Source organism: Mustelus asterias, chromosome 18, assembly GCF_964213995.1.
Source record: "Mustelus asterias chromosome 18, sMusAst1.hap1.1, whole genome shotgun sequence".
In the NCBI taxonomy this organism is placed as follows: domain Eukaryota; kingdom Metazoa; phylum Chordata; class Chondrichthyes; order Carcharhiniformes; family Triakidae; genus Mustelus; species Mustelus asterias.
Genome location: NC_135818.1, coordinates 44,693,075 through 44,714,977, shown reverse-complemented (window position 1 = coordinate 44,714,977; position 21,903 = coordinate 44,693,075). Strand labels below are relative to the sequence as shown.

The 21,903-nt window shown below is 47.3% G+C and overlaps 1 non-coding gene across 1 annotated transcript; it reads left to right on the top strand.

The window, feature by feature from the left end:
• The first annotated feature begins 17,545 nt into the window (after positions 1-17,545).
• LOC144507431 (U2 spliceosomal RNA) lies at positions 17,546-17,744 on the top strand. The gene has a single exon (XR_013500106.1). It is a non-coding gene; the product is annotated as a U2 spliceosomal RNA (small nuclear RNA).
• Positions 17,745-21,903: the final 4,159 nt, after the last annotated feature.

Here is a 21,903-nt window from a genome sequence, read left to right as displayed (position 1 = left end):
CCTGTACCCAAATCTAATGGCTCACTTCGCACTCGCGTGGACCTCACACATTTGAACAAGGTTGTAGAGAGAGAGGTGCACCCCATGGCATCAGTTGATGAAAGCTAAGTGACACTTGCGAGGAGCTCAGTTCTAACTCAACCTAATGCCAATAATGGCTTCTGGCAGCTCCCATTAAGCAAGGGGTCAAAACTGTTAACCACATTTATCACACCCTTCAGCTGGTCCTGTTTTAACACCTACCTTTTGGAATTGCCTCAGCTCCCAAGATCTTTCAATGTACCATGACTGGCATTTTGGAAGGCTGGATGGAGTTCTCTGTCAGAGACACGATATTCTAATCCATGGATCCGGGAACATAACACCAATGTGCTCATGGTGTTATTATGTTTCCAGATCATGGGCCTTGCACTTAATCATAAATGCAAGTTCTCCAAAACTACTATCAACTTCTTAGGCCATGTTGTTCACACAGCTGGTATCCAAGCAGACCCTCAGGATACCAGTCATCTAGAAGTTCCGACTACCCTCTAACATTACAGAGCTTCCATGTTTTATTGGCATGGTCAATCAGCTGGGCAAGTTCCTGCCCAATCTTGCACACATCAGTGAACCACGATAACAACTCTTGAAATAGGACCGGGTCTTGTACTGGGACAAACACTAGAAGCCGTTCAACACATGTCTATGGAAAAATCGGCTCATTACTACCCAAGTCTATCCATCATATTCATGGCTGGCAGTTGCACTCAATGCAATGGCTCAAGGGAGCGCAATGGCTACCCCCGCACACCAACCTGCATACTCTCACTGTCTGCCGGGCTCACAGATTGCGTTGTGTTGCCAGCATCCACAAGTGGGGGTACTGGAACCAGTGAGGGATTGGGAGGGCGGGAGGGTGATGCTGGAGTAGTTCCAAGCAATGAAATGCATCTACCAATCTCTCTCTCTCTCTAAGCCCCACCATGTAGAATGGATCTTGGGCTTATTGATTTAAAGCTGGCTCTCATGGTGGCAACTGAAGAGGAGGAGGCGGCTCAGAGGTGGAGGGTGTAGGGAGGCCACTCCAGGAACAGCCAGTGGCAGGCCCTCAGAATGAAGGGCAGGGGGCTGCTGCTGTTGGCCATGAGGTGGGAGAGCAGTCTCCTGAAAAGGTGGCCTGGAGAAGGAGGATGCAGAGGCCTAGGCGGTACCGGACCAGGACATCATTCAAGGGGCTGTCGGAGGTCATGTGCTGTCCCGGCTCTGCCTATCTAAGGTCATCATCCGGCACCTGTGTGAGTTGCTCGCACACCTGGCACCTGAGGGGAGGGGGCGACCACCCGTTGCCAGTAGAGAACAAAGAACAAAGAACAGTACAGCACAGGAAACAGGCCCTTCGGCCCTCTAACCTGTGCCACTCATTGGCCCAACGAGACCATTCGTTTGTATCCCTCTATTCCCAGACTGCTCATGTGACTATCCAGGCAAGTCTTAAACGATGCCAGTGTGTCTGCCTCCACCACTCTACTTGGCAGCGCATTCCAGGCCCCCACTACTCTCTGTGTAAAAAACGTCCCTCTGATATCTGAGTTATACCTCGCCCCTCTCACCTTGAGCCCATGACCCCTCATGATCGTCACGCCCGACCTGGGAAAAAGCTTCCCACTGTTCACCCTATCTATACCCTTCATAATTTTGTACACCTCTATTAGGTCTCCCCTCATTCTCCGTCTTTCCAGGGAGAACAAGCCCAGTTTACCCAATCTCTTTTCATAGCTAAGACCCTCCATACCAGGCAACATCCTGGTAAACCTTCTCTGCACTCTCTCTAAAGCCTCCACGTCCTTCTGGTAGTGCGGCGACCAGAACTGGACGCAGTACTCCAAATGTGGCCTAACCAGCGTTCTATACAGCTGCAACATCAGACTCCAGCTTTAATACTCTATACCCCGTCCTATAAAGGCAAGCATACCATATGCCTTCTTCACCACCTTCTCCACCTGTGCTGCCACCTTCAAGGATTTGTGGACTTGCACACCTAGGTTCCTCTGTGTTTCTATACTCTTGATGGCTCTGCCATTTATTGTATAACTCCTCCCTACATTAGTTCTTCCGAAATGCATCACTTCGCATTTATCTGGATTAAATTCCATCTGCCATTTCTCCGCCCAATTTTCCAGCCTATCTATATCCTGCTGTATTGTCCGACAATGTCCATCGCTATCCGCAAGTCCAGCTATCTTCGTGTCATCCGCAAACTTGCTGATAACACCAGTTACACCTTCTTCCAAATCACTTATATATATCACAAATAGCAGAGGTCCCAATACAGAGCCCTGCGGAACACCACTGGTCACAGACCTCCAGCCGGAAAAAGACCCTTCAACTGCTACCCTCTGTCTCCTGTGGCCAAGCCAGTTTTCTACCCATCTAGCCACCTCTCCTTGTATCCCATGAGCCTTAACCTTCTGAACCAACCTGCCATGTGGGACTTTGTCAAATGCCTTACTGAAATCCATATAGACGACATCCACGGCCCTTCCTTCGTCAACCGTTTTTGTCACTTCCTCAAAAAACTCCACCAAATTTGTAAGGCATGACCTCCCTCTTACAAAACCATGCTGTCTGTCACTAATGAGATTGTTCCATTCTAAATGCGCATACATCCTGTCTCTAAGAATCCTCTCCAACAACTTCCCTACCACGGACGTCAGGCTCACAGGCCTATAATTGCCCGGGTTATCCCTGCTACCCTTCTTAAATAACGGTACCACATTCGCTATCCTCCAATCCTCAGGGACCTCACCTGTGTCCAATGAAGAGACAAAGATTTCCATCAGAGGCCCAGCAATTACATCTCTCGTCTCCCTGAGCAGTCTAGGATAGATGCCATCAGGCACTGGGGATTTGTCAGTTTAATGTTACCAAAAAAAACTAACACTTCCTCCCTTGTAATGGAGATTCTCTCTAACGGGTCAACACCTCCCTCTGAGACACTCCCAGTCAACAAGTTCCTCTCCTTTGTGAATACCGATGCAGAGGTTAGGTTGATGGCAGCACTCAATTTCTACGTGACAGGATCATTTCAGGCACTCAATGGCGACATCTATGGGATCTCACAGGCCTCAGTACACAGCGACAAATGCCTTGTTCGCCTGGGCAGGCCAATACATCCACTTTGATGTTGGACAGGGTCAGCAGGAGGCCCAGGCTGCAGGCTTCACCGCCATTGCTGGGATGCCCCATGTCCGGGGGGCAGTGGACGGGACACACATCGCCCTGTGGTCTCCGTGAGGTAAGGGGAAAACATTCATCAACCGAAAGGGGTTCCACTCCCTCAATGTCAAAATCATTTGACCATCATGCAGGTCTCTGCTCACCCCCCAGGGAATGTCCATGACAGCTTTGTGCTGAGGCGGTGGGACATCCCTGGGCTCTTTGAAGATCAGCACAGGCAGCCGGGATGGCTCATGGGGGACAAAGGCTGCACGCTGATGTCATGGCTGATGATGTCAGTGAGGAGGCCGAGACCAAGGCGCAGACCCGGCATAAGGAGGCCCACACTGCCACCCGGTGCATAGCAGCATGTTGTATAGCCCTGCGCAAGATGAGATTCCATTGCCTGGACTGTTCTGGGGGTGCCCTCCTGTATGGCCCTGTGCGTGCCTCCCGTATTATCATAATCTGCAGCATTCTGCACAACATGGCGCAGCAGCGGGGAGACCAGCTGGAGGAGGAGGAGGTTTGGCACCAGGCAGAACTGCAGGACCTGCCATATGAGGTGCCGAAGGATGGAGGGCAGGCAGCAATGGCAGGGGTCCGGCAGGGCAGGGCAGCAAGGGAGACTCTGATGGCAGCTCACTTCACATAGCTGGTGCCCTGGAGTGGGGAGCTGCTCCCAACACCCTTCCACCACACCCCAGGAGCCACAGCAGCCACCACCCCTCCACAACCCCAAGCTCGCCACTCAACCCACATGACCCTTCCTCTTCCCCACTCTCTCTGAACCCACCTCCCACCCTTCCCCACCCTCTCCCAGCCCACCACCCACCCTTCCTCACCTTCTCTCAGCCGCACCCCCCACCCCCCCACCCCCGCCCAAGATACATCACAACAGGGAAATGGGCCTGGGCTGGCACTGGTAGTGAGTCTTTGGTGAAGGCTGGAGGATGATGACGACTCGCTGTTGTGCACACTGGGATCCTACCCCTGGTGCCACTCAAGTCTGATTCCTACCTGTTCTCCGAATGCAAACTGGCACCTGGGCCCACGTAGCAGTAAGGGTTGGAAACACAAACATGTGGGGCAATGGGCCCAGGGGCTGGAGCAGCGAGGGTGGGGGGTGCATTCCAGGGGGTGGTGTGTGACTAACGGTCCGGTGCATGGTGAGGAAAGTAGTGCAGGCGGTAAAAAATATTTGGCCAAGGCGCTGATATTGCGCAGCACAACAGTCTGTGCCTCTATGCGTGGGATTGGGGAGCACTCAGCTCTGTGGGGGGAGAATCAGACAGATTGGTCACAGACGAGAGGTGAATATAACATTTAATTGTGTTCTTAACATTTTCCAAAACTTAACCCTGACTACTGATGACCTTCATCCGTGCCCTCTTAGTGAACCTATAACTACTAATTTTGCGTGGCCTACTGCTTCTTCTGGGTGCTCCCCCAGGATGCACATCCGTGGTGGAGGCACCTAGCTGTGATCTGTGTTGTGTTGCCTGTGATGCCCTTGGTGGCCATCACCTGTGGGACTGAGGCCTGGAGGGCCCCAGCTGACTTGCGGATGGCACTATTTCTGTGGGATCCTGTTCATCCAGCTGACCCTGAGACACTCCAGTGAAGGGGAGAATCGGAAGGTCTTGGTACATCCGGAGTTTCCTGGGTATAAATTTCCTTGAGAATAATATACAGGCAACCTGGTTTGACTCGAGAGTCAGCCACCTCCACAGGTACTGATTGGGTTAACTCAATAAGATGCTGTGTCCAGGGGAGGTGCAATGGCTGATCTGATAGTAATGTCAAATCTGTACCCTGCCTACCCCCAATAACCTTTCATCCCCTTTCTTACCTAGAATCTATCCACCTCTGCCTTAAAACTATTCTATGGGCCCGATTTTACCATCATGTTGCACGCATTTTCGGGCACAAAAACTTGGTAAAGTCGGGTGTGAGGTGAGGAGCGTGATTTGTGCTTACCTCTGCGTTGGTTCCCCCTTTACCAAGGCCCGAAAATGGCTGCGATCGGGACCACGCCCGAAACGGGTGAGACGGCCATTTAAATGCATTTGCATGCATTTAAATTGACTTATTGGGCTGCGCGCCCAGCTTTACCTGCACTTCCCCTTTACCACCGTGTTCACCCATCCAGAATCGGCGCGAAACAGACCTGCTCCATAAAAGTCCAGTTCAGGCACTCCAGCTAATGAGGAGGTAAGTGCCTAGTATCCGACAGCACTCTGCCTGAGATCAGTGGGGGAGAAGAGGGAGGGAGGCATCACTCTGCTTGAAATCGGTGGGGGGGGGGGGGGGGGGGAGGGGGGGGGAGGAGGGGCCCGCGATCAGTCTGGGTGGCGGGGGTGGGGGGGGGTGGGGGGATAAGGGAGTCAGTCATGTTGTGGGGGTGGGGCAATGTATGCGAGGGGCGGGCGAGGCATTATCCGGCCCAGGAGTGATGTGGCAGGGGAGCATTATTGTATCTTTTATTTGCGCATGTGCAGTTGGAGGCGCCGATCGGAGCTGCAGGGTTTCGGGCGCGTTAAGCCCCGCCCATAGGCTTGTGCAGCGCCATTCGGAATCGCTGATATTTTTTCAGGCAGAGTGTGTATGGGGGCGCCTGAGAACGGGTCTAAAAGTCGGATCTGAAACACTCCCAGTTTCAAGTCTGCCCAGAACTTAGAATCAAAATAGTAAAATAGGGCCCAAAGACTCTGCTCCCACTGCCTTTTCAGGAAGAGAGTTTCAAATAATCATGATCCTCTGAGAGAAATAATTTCACCTCAGCTCAATTTTAAATGGGAGACCCTATTTTTTAAAGTGACCCCGAGCTCTCGACTCTCCCAAAACAGGAAACATCCTCTCCACATCCATCCTGTCAAGACCCCTCAGGATCTTACATGTTTCAATAAAGTCACGTGTTATTCTTCTAAACTCCAGCAGATACAAGCCTCACCTATTCTGGTGAGTCAGAACCATCCAAAGCCTCCAAGGCAAACTCCGAGTTTTGGCCGTTTCATGATGCAGGGTAATTGCCCACTGGAAGTCCAAATTTCCTGACCTATTCCCACATAGTCTGATTTCCAGGCACATCTTGAGGAGAGATACCTCTGGGGTATGACCATCCGGAGATGGAAAGTTCTGAGCCATCATTCCTGCAGGGAGTTCAAGGCCACAGTAATTGCCTGGTCTAGTTTCAATCACTGAGAGGAGTGATGTTGTGGTGTTGTATACCTGCCAATGTAGACAATAACATGTCCCTTATAGAAGCTGCATAGCAACATCGCTACGGCATTACTGTGTAAAAGGTTGGAGGATAAAATATATAACCTCAATGTTAAATGTTCACTATTGCCTGTGATCCCCACTGTAGATATTCACGACTGTCTGTGAATCTGTATCAGTCAGACTTCATGTGCAACTTCTCAAGGGTAATTAGGGATGGGCAATAAATTCTGGCCGAACCAGCGACATCAACATCCCTTAAATGAATAAAAGAACTGTCACGCATATAGTCAAGTAATCAACCTATTAGGATCCAGGCTAGATCAAGGCCTATGCAGAGCTGTATGTAGTTGTTAGTTAGTGTTAAACGTATTACTAGTAATAAATTTAATGCATTTGTGTTCAACCAGAACCCCTGTCATGCTCAATATTTTGCTTATCGTAGATAACAGAGAGACAGATTGGGTCACTGTTGTGTGAATTCTGCACGTTCTCCCTATGTCTGCGTGGGTTTTCCCCGGGTACTTCAGTTTCCTCCCACAGTTCAAAGATGTGCGGGTTAGGTGGATTGGCCATGCTAAATTGTCCCTTAGTGTCAAGTGGACTAGCTAGGGTAAATGCATGATGTTATGGGGATAGGGCCTGGGCGAGATTGTGGTCGGTGTAGACTTGATGGGCCAAATGGCCTCCTTCTGCACTTTAGGATTCTTTGATTCTATACGTGCAGGAACTGTCAACAGATGCAGCAGTGAGAGCTCTGGGTTTCGGAGCCTGTAAGAAGTCTCACAACACAAGGTTAATGTCCAACAGGTTTATTTGATAGCACAAGCTTTCAGAGCACTGCTCCTTCATCAGGTGAGTGGGAGTTCTGTTCACAAACAGGGCATATAAAGACACAAGCTCAATTTACAAAATAACGGTTGGAATGCGAGTCTTTACAGGTAATCAAGTCTTAAAGGTACAGACAATGTGAGTGGAGAGAGGGTTTAGCATAGGTTAAAGAGATGTATTTTGTCTCCAGCCAGGACAATTAGTGAGATTTTGCAAGCTCAGGCAAGTTGTGGGGCTTACAGATAGTGTGACATGAAACCGAGATCCCGGTTGAGGCCATCCTCATGTGTCCGGAACATGGCTATCAGTTTCTGCTCAGCGATTCTGCGCTGTCGTGTGTCGTGAAGGCCACCTTGGAGAACGCTTACCTGAAGATCAGGGGCTGAATGCCCGAGGTGATGCATTTTGATGAATTGAATCAGGGCAGGACTTACTCAGTTATTGGTAGGGCATTGGGGAGAGTTACAGAACAAAGAGATCTCGGGGTACATGTTCATAGCCCCTTGAAAGTGGAGTCACAGGTGGACAGAGTGTTGAAGAAGGCATGCTTGGTTTCATCGGTCAGAACATTGAATACAGGAGTTGGAATGTCTTGTTGAAGTTGTACAAGACATTGGTAAGGCCACACTTGGAATACTGTGTGCAATTCTGGTCACCCTATTATAGAAAGGATACTCTTAAACTAGAAAGAGTGCAGAAAAGATTTACTAGGATGCTACCGGGACTTGATGGATTGAGTTATAAGGAGAGGCTGGATAGACTGGGAATGTACAAGGCTGAGGGGTGATCTTACAGAGGTCTATAAAATAATGAGGGGCACAGATCAGCTAGATAGTCAATATCTTTTCGCAAAGGTAGGGGAGTCTAAAACTAGAGGGCATAGGTTTAAGGTGAGGGGGGAGAGATACACAAGTGTCCAGAGGGGCAATTTTTTCACACAGAGGGTGGTGAGTGTCTGGAACAAGCTGTCAGAGGTAGTAGTAGAGGCGGGTACAATTTTGTCTTTTAAAAAGCATTTAGATAGTTGCATGGGTACGATGGGTATAGAGGGATATGGGCCAAATGCGGGCAATTCGGATTAGCTTAGGGGTTTCAAAAAAAAGAGCGGCATGGACAAGTTGGGCCTAAGGGCCTGTTTCCATGCTGTAAACCTCTATGACCCTATGACTGCTGAAGTGTTCCCCAACAGGAATAGAACACTCCTTCCTGGTGATTGTCGAGCGGTGTTCATTCATCTGTTGTCGTAGCGTCTGCATGGTCTCCTCAATGTACCATGCTTCGGTACCATCCTTTCCTGCAGCATATCAGGTAGCCATGATAAGACAACGTTGGCCGAGTTGCAAGAGTATGTACCGTGTACCTGGTGGATGGTGTTCTCACGTGAGATGATGGCATCTCGTCACGTCTTGCAGAGGTTGCTGTGGCAGGGTTGTGTAGTGTCGTGGTCACTGGTGGCACTCTGCATGCATCCATATGGCTGAGAGCAACGGGGGTGGCACATTTGTAGATGTGGTCATCCTGCAGCTCAAGAGAATGCAGGCAGAATGGAAATTGGTGACCACTAGAGAGTCAAAGAGGAACAGACTGGTTGAGCAGGAGTGTCCCGAGTGCATTTCAGTCTCTAATCAGTATTCACTTCCGAATAATGATGACAGTGATTGTTCATCTGGGGAGTGCAGCCAGAGCCATGTCCATGGTGCCACAGGTGGCTCAGCTATACCGTAGGTACAAGGAAGACTGGAAGAACCATAGAGATTGGACATATAGTATATCTGTGGCTGCAGATGTAAATCCAGGATAGTGTATTTCCTCCCTGGTGCTGGAGTGAAGGGTGACACTGAGCAGCTGCAGAGCACCCTGAGGTGGAAGGGTGAACTGCCAATGTGGTCCACATCGGCATCAGTGACATAAGTATAAATAAGGACATGGTCCTCCAGTATGAATTTAAGGAGCTAGGTAAAAGATTTGCAAGCGGAACCTCAAAATAGTAATCTCCAGATTACTCCCAGTGTCATGTGCAAGAGTGTACATCAATAGGAGGATAAGACATCAAGAGTGTACTTCAATAGGAGGATAAGACATCAAGAGTGTACATCAATAGGAGGATAAGACAGCAAGAGTGTACATCAGTAGGAGGATAAGACAGCAAGAGTGTACATCAATAGGAGGATAAGACAGCAAGAGTGTACATCAATAGGAGGATAAGAATGCATGGCTGGAAAGATCATGCACAAGGGAGGGCTTCATATTCCAGGGCACTGGCACCAGTTCTGTAGGAGATGGCACCTATAAAGACCAGGCAGGCTGAATGGGGGTGGAACAGAGTTCCTTGCAGGGTGTTTTGCTAATGCTGTTTAAATTAACTTGGCAGGGGTGTGGAAACCAGGAAATAATATCAGAGAAAAGCATGAAGGTGCCCATAATACTGGGAGTGTAGAGATTAGTAAATTAATAGGTGGAGTCAGAGTTATAATCATAGGGCGGAATTTTTCCATTCCGCCTGCCACGGGAATGGTAGCGGGCGGGATAGGACCATGCAAAGGTCTGTTTACCTCAGGCAGGATTTTCTGGTCTTGGGGCGAGTGCAGCTGGAAAATCCCGCCCATAGAGTTTCATAGCAGAAGAAGGGGCCCTTTGGCCTATCATGTCTGCACCAGCTATCAAGCACCTATCTTTTCTAATCCCATTTTCCAGCATTTGGTTCATAGTCTTGCATGCTCTAGCATTTCAAGTGTACATCTAAATGCTTCTTAAATATTGTGAGGGTTCCCACATCTACACCCTTTTAGGCAGAGTTCCAGATACCCACCACCCTCAGGGTGAAAAGATCTTTCCTCAAATCCCCTCTAACTCTCCTGCACCTTACCTAAAATCTATGCCCCCTGGTTATTGATCCCTCTACTAAGGGGAAAGATTTCTTCCTATCTACTCTATCTATGTCCCTCATAATTTTGTACTCCTCAATCAGTTCCCGACCTCAGTCTTATCAGTTCGAAGGAAAACAACTCCAGCCTATCCAACCTCATCACTGAAATGTTTCAGCCCAGGAAACAGAGAAAAAACAAGACAACAGAGTCTAAATCAGGGTTATCATGCATTTATGTGAATGTACAGAGTGTATATATTAGGATTGGTGAGTTACAGGCACAGGTTACCTGGCTAAAAGAATGGTAGGACTGGGCATTAAATATCCCTGGACATAAGGTGTACAAGAAAGACAAGAAAGGAAGAAAAGGAAGAGGTGGTGGTATTGGGTGGCACGGTGGCAAAGTGGTTAGCACTGCTGCCTCGCAACACCAGGGACCCGGGTTCAATTCTGGCCTCGGATCACTGTCTGCGTGCAGTTTGCACATTCTCCCGTGTCTGCGTGGGTTTCCTCTGGGTGCTCTGGTTTCCTCCCACAATCAAAGATGCGCAGGTTAGTTTGACTGGCCGTGCTAAATTGACCCTAGTGTCAGGGGGATTAGCAAGATAAATGTATGGAATTACAGGAATAGGGCCTGGGTGGGATTGTTGTTGGCACAGACTTGATGAGCCGAATGGCCTCCTTCTGTATTATGGGGATTCTTTGGTTAAGGAAAGCATTGTGGTGTTGGAGGAAGAGGATATTTTACCTGTGGCAGGGGGAGGCCATTCCATTCGGGTAGACTGGCAGCTCTTACTGGATGAGCTAGTGTTGGGTAAGGTGGAATGGGACTTTCCTTTGTGGATTCCCTGTACAATTCCCCATTAACTCCATCCTCTGTCCTCTCGAACCCAGCACCCCACGTCCCTCACCCGTCTCACTGGAGCCAGCCAGCCAAGCCTCACCGATAACCCAGACTTACGTTGTGGGTTCCATAACCTCATCTTCTTTAGGTTCTGGCTGTAGTCACTCCAACTTGCTTGGATTACAGCTACCGGCTAATCTGATTGGCCAGCAGTTCTCTAATGTGGGTCTTCCTCTCCAGATGGGAATGGCAAAATCTCACTCTGAGCCAATTCATGCCCCACTGAGCAGAACATTTCTCATGGGTGGGCTCCCCAACATCCGCTCCCCCTTTTTTTCTGACTTGTTGGGGGCAGAGAACACAATTGCTGGGTAAAATCCAGCCCATTACCTGAAAAGCCAAGTTTTTGCCGGGTTACAAGGAAAACGTTGGGAAGTGGCACTGGAGCAATTGCTCCGTCAAAGAGCCAGCACAGACTCAATGGGCTGAAAGGCTTCATCCTATGCTGTAAATAATCTTGATTCTATGATTCATGTACGTTGGTAGAGAATTTCCATTACCTCTCAGGCCTTTCTATGTCTTCAACATGGAATCATTTAAAAACAGTTTGCCAGGCCTGAGGAGACCATAAGGAGTGATTGACAGAAACAGAATTTAGTTTTCACCACAGCAGCAACATGCAGTATTGGATGCAATCTCTTTCAGAGGTTTAAGGATTATAACAGCCTCTAATAGATTGATGTTTCCAAATATCTATGGTCATTAGTTATCCTTTGCCATGTTGTGGTATTTAACTACAGATGGGCAGTGTGCAGTCTGCAGAACTGTAGACCAGTGGACATCAGATGCACATATCTCAGTCATTGCCTAAGGATCATGAATTCTACACATGTTGTAAACCAATGATATTAAGGTAGTTCAATACCTATAATTGGAGAGTCTGACATTTAAAAAGGAACTATAACTAGCATGTTACTGCAATACATTCTGATCTCATGCAGACCAATGAAAAGTCCCTTGATTCCCCAGTGCTGATTGAGAAAGGGTGACATTTATTACCTCTTTCTTTTCTTCCTTCCCTAGCTCAGACAAAGAGCCATCCAGACTCGAAACGTTGGCTCTATTCCTCTCTCCACAGATGCAGTCAGACCTGCTGAGATTTTCCTGCATTTCCTGTTTTTTGTAACATTTATATCTGTTGTGTTCCGAATAAAACGTAACACAGTTTATACTTAAAGATGAAAAGCTTCTGAGTTTTCTTCCTTTGAGGTACAACTGCAGTCAATTTTATGGCCTTTTTCACCCAACTATTATACCATCTGTGTTAGCTGGAAAGTGCCACAATGAGCGAAGATCGCCAATTGGTCTTTTGAAGTGTGGGAACATTAATGTGAAACTATTCATAATAATTCATGTCAGGTTCCATCCAGAAAAATGTAAAGACAGCAAGGTAACTCTGTAATGAGATGATTTCACCCTGTCGGATTATATCAATTTATTAGCTATATTTCATCTTGTTGCTAGGCAACACATCTTTCTAACATGATGGCGAGCCTCATCAACACAGTTAGTGGGAGGTTTCCTCTCAGTCAAGTGGCAACATATGGAGGTGAGATCTCAGAACATAGAACTAACCTGGTCTCATTAACTTAATAGATTTAATGTCATTTTCTCTTTACTTAAGTATCATATTTTTGGACCCCATTTCAAAGTTAATTTCAAGAATTTAATGTAATTCTTCCTTTACTTAAATATCATGGCCAGGATCTTCTAATCGAGACTGGAAACCCAATAGCCTGCTCAGTGACACCCAGTTTGGGTTTCACCAGGGTCATTCAGCCCCTGACCTCATTCCAGCCTTGGTTCAAACATGAATGGAAGAGCTGAATTCCAGAGGTGAGGTGAGAGTGACAGCCCTTGACATCAAGGCTGCACCCAACTGTGCGTGGCATCAAGTAGCCCGAGCAGAACTGGAATCAATGGGTATCAGGGGGCAAACACTCCGCTGGTTGGAGTCATACCTGGTACATAGGAAAATGGTTGTGGTTGTGGAGAGTCAGTCATCTCAGCTCCAGCACATGCCTGAAGGAGTCCCTCAGGGTTAGTGTCCAAGGCCCAACAATCTGCAGCTGCTTCATCAAAGACCTTCCCTCCATCATAAGGTCAGAAGTGGGGATGTTCACCAATGATTGCACAATATTCAGTACCATTCGCGACTCCTCAGATACTGAAGCAGTCCATGTTCAAATGTGACAAGATCTGGATAATATCCAGGCTTGGACTGACAAGTGGCAAGTAATAAATGCCAGGCAATGACCATCACTAATAAGAGACACTCTAACTACCGCCCCTTGACATTCAATGGTGTTACCATCACTGAATCCCCCACTGTCAACATCCTTGGGGTTACCATTAACCAGAAACTCAGCTGGACTCACCATATAAACACAATGGCTATAGGAGCAGGTCAGAGGTTAGGAATACTGTGGCGAGTAACTCACCTCCTGACTCCCCAAAGCCTATCCACCATCTACAAGGCACAAGCCAGGAGTGTGATGGAATACTCCCCACTTGCCTGGATGGGTGCAGCTCCAACAGCACTCAAGAAGCTTGACACCATCCAGGATGAAGCAGCCCACTTGATTGGCACCACATCTACAAACATCCACTCCCTCCACCACCAATGCTCAGTAGCAGCAGTGTGTACTATCTACAAGATGCACTGCAGCAATTAACCAAGGATCCTTAGACAGCACCTTCCAAATGCACGAGCCTTTCCAACTAGAAGGACAAAGGCAGCAGATACACAGGAACACCACCACCTGCAAGTTCCCCTCCAAGCAACTCACCATCGCGACTTGGAAATATTTTGCCGTTTCTTCTCAGTTTCTGGATCAAAATCCTGGAATTTCCTCCCTAACGGCATTGTAGGTCAACCCACAGAACATGGACTGCAGCGATTCAAGAAGGCAGTTCACCACCACCTTCTCAAGGGCAACTAGGGATGTGAATAAAGCTGGCCAGTCAGCGACGCCCATATCCCACGAATGAATCAAATAAAAGATCAGGCAAAAGAAAATGCAAATTTACCTTGCTCTGATTGTTCTGAGCGATCTTCTGATGGAAGAGCCTTCACATCGGATCCAGTGCAGCAAATCTCGGAGGGAGCAGTAGAGGAAATCTGCTCATAAAGGGATCAGGTATAGTGGGAATTCAATTCAGATGGTGGGATCTAGTCAAATTGACTTGGGGGGGTCAGGTGTTTGGCCAGGGGGGGGAGGGGGGGGGCAATTGAATGGTAGGGGCTAGTCATGTCAGTTTGTGGAGGTCAGGGATGTAGTTGTGGGGTTAACTCCTGGGCAACCACAAAACTGACCCTCAATCACTTACATGGAAATGCCAGTAACCCAATATTTCAAAGTTAATTTCAAGAACTTTGCAATTTTGCCCTGTCTTTATTTTCTGTCTTGTGCACTATTCCATGATGACGGCAGAAAATAAAGGCTAACTCAGCCATTGTTGCAGGCAAGCCAGCAGAGATTGGTGGCAGTCCCCAGCCCCAAGAAATGGAGAAGATTAGCGTCAGGAAGGATAACTGGCTGTAAAATCACCCACCAAATCCACAAAGAAATGATGATTGATATGGAAAGTGATAGTGTGGTGCTTTGGCGACCCCATGTAACAGGGGAAAAGCTGAACGAGAAGAGAGAGCACTATCCTGTGACTGGGACAGTGAAATCATGTACATGATCTGCCTTGTGCTGAACTTGACCCAGAAATTCAGGCTCCTCCTTTCCAGTCAATTGTTCCCTGCCCATGACCATGCTGAAACGGGGAAATCAATGTGCTCATATGTGGGACATTGTTGGCACAAAGCTACATCCAAATGTCGTGAATAAAACAGGTACATTAGTGTGCTGTGGAGCTGCTTCCCATTTCTTTCTGCAACATCTAAAAGCTGCTACAAACCATCACATGGAAATGCCAGTAACCAATGGAAAGACGTAGCTATTAAAAAAAACACAGCCAAGAGTAGGAAAAATGAGGGTTGGCAATACAGGGTAAATGGTGCAAATTTAAAGGGGGTTCAAGAAGAGAAATAGACCTGGGCGTGTTTGAGCACAAATCTTTGAAGGTGGCAAGGAAAACATATGTGTTCCCGAGATTTATAAATAGAGGCAAAGTGTATAAAAGCCAGGAAGTTGTGCTGAACCTATATAAAACACCAATTGAAATGGTTGTGTCCAAATCTAGGCACCACAGCGTAGGGAGGATGTGAAGGCTCGGAGAGGGCGCTGTGAACATTTACTAGAATGGCTCCAGAGAGGAGGTTTACGTGGATAGACTGACAAGATTGAGGTTGTTCTCCTCAGAGCAGACAGGCTAAGATGAGATTTGATAGCGATGTTCAATACCACGAAGGATTTCAATAGAGTAGATAAGCTTTTAATGATTGAAGGGTTGAGAACCAGCAGGTAGTTTTAAGGTTATTGACCAAAGAACAAGTCACAAGGACATTCTTTTGATGCAACAAGTGATTAGGATTTGGAATGCACTGTCTGATAAGGTGGTGGCTACAGACTCAAACAGTAACCTTCAAAATGAAATTGGATTAAAATGAAAAGGAGAAAAAAATAGCATGGATATAGAGGGAAAGAGCAAGGTCATGGAAGTAACTGGATTGGTCTATGAAAGAGCTGGAGTGGATTCAATGGAATAAACTCAATGAAGGCCACTCTCTATATTATTCTGTAATTGTATAAATGTATCTTTAGTGTATTCAGCAATATTATTTTCCAAATTGTTCCAACGAATTAATATTTTTGAGTGAGGTTGGAGGAGATTGCCAAACATTTGTGAAAGCCCTCATAACTTTTGAAACATTGGCAAAATATTCCACTTCCCATGGTTTAATGGTGGCCGGAGGGGAGGGGACAATGCGACAGGAGCTAAAAAACTGTTTTTTCATCAATGTGAAATGGCGGCGGTCATGTGCCCATCATGGTGGGTTTGACACCTCATTCACACCTCGGTCCTTTGCAGACTGGAGTAGCTACTGGATAGGGTTTTCTCTTCTTCCCATGCCCTCTCCCTGCCAGCACCAGCAAAGGAGAGAGGAGCAAGCTTCCCATTCAGCCCACCGCATGAAACGTTGGAAAATCCCCAGCTGCTTAATGAATTAGACCAGCATCTCACAATTTGGTGCAAATTTCCACCAGCCTCTGCTGGTCACACTATCAGTAACCCCCACAGCTTGCCCCCTGGACTTGCTGGCTGTCCTGTCTGGAGACAATACACATCTCTTTAACCTGTGCTTAATGCTCCCTCCTCCACTCACATTGTCTGTATCTTTAAGAACTGGTTGGCTGTAGAGATTTGCATTCTAATCAGTATTCTGTAACTTGATTTTGTGTCTCTGCGCCCTGTTTGAGAGCAAATTTCCACTCCATCTGATGAAGGAGCAGCGCTCCGAAAGCTAATGGTATTTGCTACCAAATAAACCTGTTGGACTTTAACCTGGTGTTGTTAAAACTGTTACTATGTTTACCCCAGTCTAACGCCGGCATCTCCACATCATCCCCACCCCCGCCAGGGGATTTAGTCCCAGAATGGAAAATTCTGCCCATTATCTCACCCACAAGATATGTTCTCAATTCTGCTATATTTTGCGAATATAACATCAGATAAATTATTTAGCACCTTTCTCTAATGTAAAGTCCTTAGTCTTTATATCAACAAAATCCCTTGTCCATTGCTTAAGGTTAAGTTATTTAAATACCTGCAGTATTATTTGCTTGCTGTATCACCAAAACTTGAAAAACACCATAAGAAATATTTATATAATAGCTTTGGGTAAACAAAGCTCAACATGTTTAATCACATCATTTGAAAACAGTAAGCCTCTGTATTCACATCCAACAATTGATTAAATCGGTCGAGTGCATTGACCTCAATCATCCTTCCTGACAAACCTTCTCGAACTGTTAATCACCCTCTCCAGGAAAACACTGCCTGCTCTCTGTGCTCCAATTCACTTAGCAATTCTGAAATTGTGTCTGTCACCTCCTCCTTCGGTATCCCCAGGTAGATTACACTGTCTCCTCGATATTAAATCGTGTGTGTATATAGCAGCTGTTGAGCTTCCAAAACCTTGTAAGGTGCTTTGCAACCAACGAGTTACTTCTTTTGAAGTGTAGTAACCGTTCTTATGTAGACCAACATGATACACGCTTGGCACACAGTAAGATTTCATGGACAGAATTTTACACGTTCGGGAAGCGTGCAGAATCACACTTGATGTCAGGCGTGCATTCTGACATCATTGCGCACTTGCGCAATATTTCAGTGAGTTGGCGCAGGTGCGAATCGGTAGGGCACTCGCCAACAATTATGGAGCCACTTGAGAGGATTATTTCGGCAACTGACCACAAAATACGGGCAAGTTGCAATCTGTTTTTGCCATTTCCTCACCCAAGGATGGGATAAAAGGGGACTGGGGTACAGGCAGCCCAAGGAGTTAAGAACTTTTGGGAGTTTGGTGAGGGTTTGATTTGGAGTATTTTGAGCAATTTCTCTGCATTATTACCATTTCTCGGCCTTTTGGCTAAGATCAAGTGTAGTATCGATGTGCTGCACTTGTCTGAAGTCATGAGGTTACACTAAGGCTTCATTTGAAGCAATTTTTTAAAGCGGCATCGCAGCTTTTTGGCGAAGATGCAAATAAGATCAAGCCTTGGAGGAGGTGCAATGCCTGCTCCAATCAGCTTGGATCATGTAGATCAAGCCCAAGACAGGAAGTGAGAAGCTTGTCTTGTCAGCTTGGATCGTGAATGTCTCACTTGCTGAGACCCTGAATTGGACTTTGATTGGATTGAATTGGATATATTAAAAAAATTCTCTGCATTATTTGGAGAGTTCAACATATAGTCTGGAACATTGCGGTCCTCTGACATGAGAGTCCCCCTGTCACCCTCCATGCACAGGTCAGTGCTATTTGCATCGCTGCAGATGTGTACAGTGTACTCAGTAGGCAGCATCTCCTCTAAAGAGAAGGGCAGGGACTAAGAGAGAGGAAGCCAGGTGGCCACAGGCATCATCTTAGAGCAGAGGTACAGTCACAGGGAGGTCAAGGCAGGCAAGCAGGGCAAGGAGGACATCCCTGCACAAGACGTCACTATCCAGCCTCCAGAGGGTACAGGCAGCAACCAACTACCTTGGCATGACTGGGTGCCACAGGAATCTACGGCTTTCCAGGGAAGCTGTCACAACCATCTGCCAGACGATTGGAGCTGAAGTATCCTCCAATAGTATTGGTGGACACTGAATCCCCTCTCAAGATCACAATGGCACTTAACTTTAATGCCCCCAGATCTTTCCAGGGCTCGGTGGGTGATCTCTTCAGGATCTTCCAGTCAGCTGCACACAGCCGTGTCAAGCTGGTGATTGGTGCTCTGTTCAGATGGGTGGGAACATTCATTTCAGGACAGTTAGAAAAACAGAGGCTAGATCGATCGGGAGAGCACTGCAATATCCTCCTGACCATGTCTCACTTGTCTACTGCACTCTGCACATTCTGGCTCTGTCAAGGGGTGACCCATTAGAGGACAAAGACATTGAGGCTGCTCCACAGGCTGCAAGTGCTGGATCTATGGAGGAGCCGGAGGAGTCCCAGGATGGTGAGGAGGAGGCTGATGTGAGGAACCTTATGGGAGGTAGGGAGACGAGGGAGGCCTTGATTCTCCATTCTTTCAGCTTGGCTTCCAAGATATGGCTTGAAAGTGAGGACAAGGGTGCCACCACTTTTCTGGTCATTCCCGATGGGGCCATCCTGTCACCAGTATGTCAAGTTACAATCTCTGAAATGAAGTTTGCAGCTCACCCCCTGTGTCACACACTACTCTGCTGCCCATCACCTCTGAAAACCATGAAGCATATTCAGGTCATTACACATAATGAGATATTTATATGGTGGTCCTGGCAAAACAAATTATACAGAACAGATGTCTCAACAAACCCTTTATCACCCGTGACAACCCCTCGTGTTCAAAGTGCCTTAAAATTCCGCTTGCGAGTGCTACATCATTGTCCGCTCAGCCTTGATGACCTAGGTGGCCATCTTCTGACTGGTGGAACCTGTGCAGCCACTGTCTGGGCGGAAGCACCCAATGGCATAGCTGGGCCTCATCCTTCATCGTGGACTCATCAGATGTTATAATTCAGGTCAGAAATTCCACAGTGTTTTATGAAGCCCGCTAGATCATAGGTTTTGCACTTTTAATTTGGCTAGGGTGAGCATGAGATGTTTCACTTCAGGTATGATTCAAATGATCTACCAGGGAGCTTTTATCAAACAAAGTATATTTAAGAACATAGTTAACATGTAAAGAAAATTAGCAATAAATTTTACTGATTACAAACAAAAACAAAACAACCATGATAATGTATAACCCTGAACAAATTTATCCACTGTGTTCCAATCAAACCAATATCCCAGAAACAAAACCTTTTCCATAGATTTAACACAGCAAAGACTATTGTTCACGTGATACTGGAACTTATCCCTGTGGTTGAATGCTGCAGTTCTCTTGAGGCACACACAGACAAGCTTGGAGTCAGAACAGCTTCAGTCTGGAGAATTAAAAGCCTGACTTCTCAGCCTTGTAACTTCTAGCAGCCCTCTGAATACCCCCAGGATGGTTTGAAGTCAAAACATTTTCCCAGAATACCAGGGAGACTCTCGCCAAGTCAACCACCAGCAGCAGATTTTCTACTCCAGGAAGGCCAGGAACCTAGCTTTCAGCTAGCCAGCAGAATTTCCAATGCCAGAGAAAGAGAGAAAAACACTTCTTTTCACCTTGATGCCCCTTCCAAACTTAACCTGCAGCCAACCAAACAGAAAATGAAACCTTAAAATCACTAGGAAGGAAAAAAAACTGTCCAAAACACATGACATACCAACCAACCTTCCTCTTAACAATGCAGGGTCATAAAAGGTCCCAGAGTAAAAATAAACAAACTCCACTTAAACCACTGAAGGAGCAATAAAATGACTCATGCAGACAACTGTGTAACCAGGAAATAAGCTGAGGCTGTGAGAGCTGCAGAGAACATGATGTAAAAAAAAATTCGTAAAGGTACACTAACATCAGAACTGTCACTGGCAGAGGAGCTGCTGCCTTCACCTGGGGTGTCCTGAGAGGTATCCACAGATGTGACCTGCAGCTTTTTAGCCAGCATTTCGTTCACCACAGATGGATGACACCCAGCAGAGTGACTAGGTGCCTCACCCATTTCCCACACTGGCGTGGCCTGCTGAGGACACCTAGCTATGTGAGAGCTTGCAGGTCCCAGCGCAGGCCCCAAAAACCCTGATTCTGTTCCTGGAGCTGCCTCTCTCTGAGATGCCACTCTCTCAATGGAGGAGGCTGCGTGCTCAGTGCTCAGGGTCAACGCAGTGCTCACGCTCCACATGGACTCTTCCATGACAAAGATCCACGCAGACCCTCAGGGATCTCCACCAGATCTTCAAGCGCAATCCACTGGATAACCAGCATCTGCTTCGGGCTCAGCATGATCCTGGTCTCTAGCTGTCCTCCGACTGCAGGCATCCTGAGCACTCTCTGCCTCCTCCAGCTCTTCATGCGAGTGTGATGTGCCTTCAGTACTGTCACTTCCATCTAATCCATCACCGTATCAGCCATCGATGTGCCTGTGTCTGCACTGATGCTTGGAGTGAAAGATGATCTGGTGTGGGTGCATCTGTCCATGTCTCCTCCTTGGGTCCTATGGCACTTTACGATGATGGCATACCTGGGGGAGGAAGACAAGATGTCAGTTGCTAACATTATTACAAAGTGATTGAGCATCCACTATGGTTGTTTGAGACAATGGACAGCTACCTCAGTAAGGCACTGTGATTGGATGAGCAAAGGGGTCTCTTGGTTTCAACATCTCATTTGAAATGCTGCTACTTACATCTCTTATACACTCCCCCAGTCTCTACCCTGGCCTCTGGACTCTTACCTTCCTCTGAGACCCTGCCCACCCATGACCTGTGGACTTTGCTCCATGCTCACATTCCCTGTCAAGGGCTTCAACCTCAAACTTGGGGAGAAACAGGAGGTTGGGCATCCCAACATCTGTTCATGTACTCTCCTGCACATTATGGCTTCTCTTCTCCTGTACAGACAAAAGTGTTTTCATTAGTCCACCCTCCACTGGCCTCACCATACCAGCCTCCCCTAACCTCTCACATCTCCCCTCAGAAGACCAAAATTGTAGTCCCAAATTGATGTCCCTCACTCGTGCACACAGCCAAGCCAAGCAGGTATTTTACCCATCCTTGGATGGCAGAGTACATGTGCCATTTGGGACTCTGCACCTCACATCTCTGAGCGCCATGAAGTCCAGCCTCCCTCCATGTCATCCAGTTCCATGGCCTCAGGAGGCGTTGCACATTGGCATTGCCCTCCTGACATAGGCAGTGAATCCTGAGGTCATTACTACTGTCAAATATTATTCCGTGGAGTCATTCTCACAGAGCTCCATGAGCCTCCTCAGCAACTGTTGGCAACCTTCAGGGAGCTTCATGTGTAATTTATAACCCTCCCGCCTGGGATGCCAATGGATCAGGCCCTGCTGCTCCCGTCCCTGCCAGACATGCTGGACCACTGGCAGCATTTGTTTCACGCTGTTGATCGTTAGTTTGCCAGCCAGCGTGAAGTTGGGTTCGGCTTGTGATCACAGGCATGAACGGATATCACATTCGATTCCAGGCTTGCTGATTGTGCAAGCATCACCAACTGAAAAATTCAGCCTGAGGTCTTGGCCAGCCGATAGGAATGAGCATGGCTCCAGTGAATTGACTGCTAAATCCCTGACTACAGTGGGTGTAAAACCATTTTAGATATTTTATACCTTTTAAAGTAAAGATACAGTTTCA